This window comes from Carlito syrichta, unplaced genomic scaffold (genome assembly GCF_000164805.1).
Source record: "Carlito syrichta isolate Samal-C Ts95f unplaced genomic scaffold, Tarsius_syrichta-2.0.1 Scaffold308917, whole genome shotgun sequence".
Taxonomy (NCBI): domain Eukaryota; kingdom Metazoa; phylum Chordata; class Mammalia; order Primates; family Tarsiidae; genus Carlito; species Carlito syrichta.
In genome coordinates this window covers 657,468-663,027 of record NW_007253013.1, presented here as the reverse complement: position 1 = coordinate 663,027, position 5,560 = coordinate 657,468, and the positions used below count along the sequence as shown (strand labels likewise).

The 5,560-nt window shown below is 44.0% G+C and overlaps 1 protein-coding gene across 1 annotated transcript in view; it reads left to right on the top strand.

The window, feature by feature from the left end:
* Positions 1 to 5,560, top strand: part of GRHL2 (grainyhead like transcription factor 2) — a 182,886-nt gene that overhangs the window by 1,707 nt on the left and 175,619 nt on the right. The window lies entirely within an intron of this gene.

The window sequence follows — 5,560 nt, the reverse complement described above, 5'->3', positions numbered from 1 at the left end:
CAGCTTTGTGCGAGCCGGGGGAGGTGGGGCCGAGGGCGGGAGCGGGAGGGAGCCGGAGGTGGGTCCCGCGGCCTTTCCCGGGATTCGGTGGCGACGCTCCCTTCCCCCACCCTGGGGCGCGTCCCGGGCTGGGAACGGGCCGGGCGCTCTTGAGTGCGCCAGGGGCCGCCTCGATCCGTCCCCTGCTGACTTTACCCTGCTGTTGTGGCCGTCCCGAGGAGACCTTCCCGAAGGTGTCCCCGCGGGGGCGAGGGCCAGGCGCCCAGGGGCCGCGAGCCGCCGGCCGCGGGCGCCTCTCCCGGAGAAGTGGCCGGGAACCAGCCCCAAGTGGAGGGACCTCGAGGGAGGCGTGGGGAGGCCCCGCGGACCGGTTCAGGGTCGGGGGGAAGGGTTTTCCTGAGAGTAGAGCCGCTTGGTGGGGTGGGCGAATCTAAGAACACACGCTGTCATGCTTAGAAAACAAAACTGCCACATATTTGAACCACTTGAGGCACCAATGAAGAATTAACCGAGCACAACGTACTGGAGTACAACGTCCCGGAACTCGTGTTACAAACCCGGGAAGGAGTTAGAGGTAGGGATAGGAATGGGAGCGCGTATGACTGTCTGCGAATACTCCCACCCTCACCCCAAATCTCTCGGTAGCTCTTAAGGAACCACTACCGAGTTTGAAAACTTCCGTGGCCGGACGCCGAGGTGGCACCAGGTTGTTTTTGGTTTGTTTTGATCTTCGCGTCAAAAATCGTTGAAAATCTAGTTGAATTAATCACGAAATTAGCATTCAGTTTGCTCCGTCTTGTGATACAACATGCCTCGAATTCAGAAAGAAAATGAATTGGTTTTTATATCGCAGCAGTAAGGACAACGTGTTTACTATTGAAATCAAGTACTGAGCGCCTGCAATCTGGTTTCACCACGATGCATTACCTTGTTTTTATGGGTGATAATGATCTGGGATTACGTATGCTTAACATTTAATGAGGGTTGCTTTTATCTAGTCTTGGTCTCTAAGACTAAATTGTGTATCCTGGGTAAAGCCATGGTTACCATACTGCAAAGAGATACACAAATAGCCCCCGCCCCCCCCCCCCCCCTGGACTGTGGAGAAATGCTTTAAGCCAGTGCGTGACTTTTGAATCATTTTTGTGAATTCTAGCCTAGTTTTCTTGATGTGAATGCTCTAACGGGGGCCCGGCAGGGGTGGGCCTGAAGCTCCTGCAACTTTGAGTGTGTGTGTGGGGGGGTGAGTCTAAGAAAACTGAGGCTTCCTGGCCCGAGCAAGTGAGAGGCCCTGACGGTTTAGCTCCATCAGCGTCGTGGTGAATTCCCCCTAGCAGGCCTGTCTGTATTTTCTGGAAATAACCCGAAAGAATACACACCGGGTAGTCTTCCATAATCCCAGTGAGATTTCGGTAATCTTTTGGACGGCATAGAGAGATGTATCCAGTTAGCAAATCTGGACTGAAACAGCATCCTCGTTTTTATGGGGTGGACTTTTCAGATGGAAATGTTCCGCCTTTTATGTTCTGCACTATTGATGTTATCGCTAATTAAAACAAAGTCTTCTTAGGACATTCTGTCTTTGTACATGTTTAAAAATTCTCTACTCCCCCATCTTAAATTTTATGAAGATTTATGATCTTTGTCAACAAGCTTGTGTATAAACAAGGCAGTGATAGATTAAGAAATTCTTATTTTACTGCCAAAATGTAGGAAATATAATCAGAGAAATATATATATATGTACATCTGATTTGATACAGATTTCATCTGGCAAATATATTTTTTTGATTACCATTTGGAGCACATTCAGAGAAGTATTATAGGAGTTTACAAAGATGTCTAATCTGGGTGGTATCTCAAGGGGCTTACACAGTAGCAGAAGGTTAGACAGGAACAGACATAATTTTAATGAAGGCAGTGACTGGTAAGTGCCAAACAGTTTTAAAAACATTCAGTAGTTCCAAAAAAAAAAAAAAGTGTGTGTGTGTGTGTGTGTGTGTGTGTGTGTGTGTTTAGTCAGAATCTCACTCTGTCACCCAGGCTGTAGTGCAATGGCATGATCATAGCGCAGCCTCAACCTCCTGTGCGCGGGCAATCCTCCCACCTCAACCTCCTAAATAGCTGGGATTACAGGCACGTGCCACCACGCCTGGCTAATTTTTTTTGGTAGAGACAAGGTCTTGCTATGTTGTCCCAGGCTGGCCTCAAACTTCTGAGCTCAAGCAGTCCTCCCACCCCAACCTCCAAAGTACTGGGATTACAGGTGTGAGCCACCATGCCCAGCCAAAAATGTTTTTTAAAATATAATAAAGGTAATGATAAATACCTGCTTCTCCCTAATCACCCCATTTTTGCCTAGGATAATTACTTTTAGCCATTTTTGTATGTTTTATCTTAAAAAGTCATTATTCAGAAAATGCCCCAAATTATAGATATTTCATGTGGGATGACCTTTCAAGTAAGGAGATGACTGCACATTTTAATTAAACTCTACTCTTTAGTTTTTAGAAATGCATATGTTTGTTTCCATTTAGCCATGTAAAATATCTTTTAAGATCACAGTGTCAAGAATTTTTTCATATCTTCCTTCAACAAATATGTCTTGAATGCCACTATATACTGGGTGTTGAGATTCACTAATGAATAGAACATAGTCCCTGTCCTGTGGTGCTTGCCTTCTAGTGTGTATGTTTGTGGGGGGCAACAGACAGTAAATCAATCAAGTAAATATACAGTAAGTTAGGTGATGATAAGTGCTTTGAAGGAGGGCAGAGCAGGCTAAAGCAATGGAGACAAATGGAGAGCTATTTTACATATGGTGGTCAGGGACAGCTATTTCAATGAGAATACTTTTGAGTGGAGACATGGAAGAAATGAGAGATCAAGCCCTGAAGATACCTGGGGTAAGAGTGTTACAGACAGGTGGAAGAGCAAACACAAAGGCGAGAAGTGAGAGTGTGCTTAGCATGTTCTAGAACCAGAAAGGAGTCTAGCATGGGGGAATCAGAGGTAGATGTAATGACACCATCAAGTAAATTAACACAGTCAGTTCTCCACTTATTAATCCAGATATTTACATCCTCAAAAATAGACAAAATAGCCAGGCATGGTGGCTCACGCCTATAATCCTAGCACCTTGGGAGGTGAAGGTGAGAGGACTGCCTGAGCCCAGGGATTTGAGACCAGCCTGGGCAACTTGGCGAGACCTCATCTCTGTAATAAATCAAAAAAATTAGCTGGGAATGGTGGCACCTGTAGTTCCAGATACTTGGAAGGCTGAGGTGGAAGGATTGCCTGAGCCCAGGAGGTTAAGGCTGTGGTGGCTGTGAGCTTGCCACTGTACTCCAGCCTGGGCAACAGAGTGAGACTCTGACTCAAAAAAACAAAAACAAAAAAATAGACAAAATTTTACTTGTCCTGGCAGTAATGCCCAGTGAGTAAAGAACCAGTTGATACTATCAGTCCTGTCTCTTTCTGAGTATTACTAGTTTAATGTTTAGAGTCCAGTATTCTGTTCCCTGTGATGGATTAAATCTTGCACACTCCTCAATAAATGCATGTGTGCATTTATTCATTAGAATTAGAACTAAAGAAGAGGGACAAATATACATGGTGTTTACTATGACACTCCACTTCCCTAAAATGTTTAGTGTAACTTGCCACCTTCAACTACTATCTCCACTCCTTGACATTAGCCTCATTCTGGGTAAAACTAGCCCTTCCTTCTTGCTCTTGTTCAATTTCTGCAAACAATGTCTATTAGTAAACATGTACTTGTCAACTGTGTCTGGATAAGAAACACTGCCAACATTGTGCTTTGGTAACTTTTCCATCTTCAGTGAAGTCAACTGACACGCAGGCAAAGTTAACCTAGCCGAAACAAAAGAAATTGCTAGACAGCAGCATGAAAATCTGGATTAACTAAGAAATAAAAAATTAAAAAGGTATTAATATATATGTTTAATAATAGGAATTTCTACAGGAATCTTTTAAATCATCTCTTCTCAAACTCATCAGAGTTTAAAATAGATACAAAATATCACCCGAGGCACTCGGTAAAATTGCAAATCCCTGGGTCCCAGCCCAGAGGTGTTGAATCGTATTCTCCAGGAGAAGGTTCAGGAAATCTGTATTTAAACAATGTTCCGGGTACACTTCATGATTGGGTTACGTAGAGAAGCACTGCTTCAAATGAATACTGAACATTGGTTTACACAGTAAATGCAACTTACATGCACCTTCACAGGCGCGTATCTGGTATGTAAATGAAATGAAGCCTGTGTTCTTTACTTTGTCTTATGCTACCTCTGGATGAGCAGTTTTTTAAATTTTATTTTAGAGTTGTGGGGTACATGTGAGGATTTACTACATAAGTAAATTGCATGCAGGGGGTTTGGGATTCTGCTGGGCCCTTTCGCCCCTGATAATGGACCTGGTATCCAGTCTATTGCTGTGTGCCCCTCACCCCTCACCCCTCCTCCTTCCCTTCCCCTTTTAACAGTGTGCAGCATCTGTTCTCACCTTTGTGCTCATGTGACCAGTGATCAGGACCTGCTTGGATGAGCAGCTTCTGATATAATTTTAACTTGGGTGTAAGAATTCTTAGGTCTCTCAATGTTGTTCATTTTCATTGTTTTGCTGAACTGCCCTTTCTGGGAAAAGGGAGTCCTTTTGACAGGATATATGAACACAGCTACTAAAGACCTGATTTGAAACAATGTCATCCACATAGACCTCTGCCAGCCTTGTCAAGGGTCTAGCTTGGGTGTCTGACTGAATCCCACTTATCTGGGAGCTGGTGTTCGCTTTGGGGGAGACTGTCATTTCATTGAATTTAGACTCTATTTTGTAGCACAAAGTCAGGAGTTCTAATTTGGTGTTGGTCTCTAGTATAATGATTTGGTGGGATGACGGTTGCCATTTCATTTTAAGGGCTCATGTTAGCTTTAGGCATTACCGTGATAAGATGGTGCTAGATTTTCTGTTGGCCTATTCGTGAGGTTTTGTTTTAAACTGACTGCAGATCCAGGCCACCCAAATGGGGGCCCAGTACCACCAGACTCAAGGAAGATTAGAAATAGGTGCTACAGCAATTAATGAAAGTCTCTATCTGGCAATTTCTACCAACTCTGCAAAGTAAAAAAAAAAAAAAGAATTTAGAAAAGTAACCAGATAAGTCAAACATATATAGAAGCATTTAAACAAAATGACAGCACCCAATCACCGCAAGAAGTGTTTGTTCCAAATATATAGAAAATTTAAATAATTTTTTTTTGAGTCAGAGTCTTACTCTATCGTCTGGACTGCAGTGCCATAATCACAGCTCACTGCAGCCTCGACTTCCTGGGCTCAGGGGATCTTCCTACCTCAGCCTCCTGAGTGGCTGGGACTACAGGCATGTGCCACCATGCCTGGTTAATTTTTTGGATTTTTTTTTTTTTGTAGAGATGAGATCTTGCTGTGTTGTCTAGATTGATCTTAAACTCCTGAGCTCAAGCACTTCTCTTGCCTCGGCCTCCCAAAGTGCTGGGAGTTACAGGTATGAGCCACCACCAAAA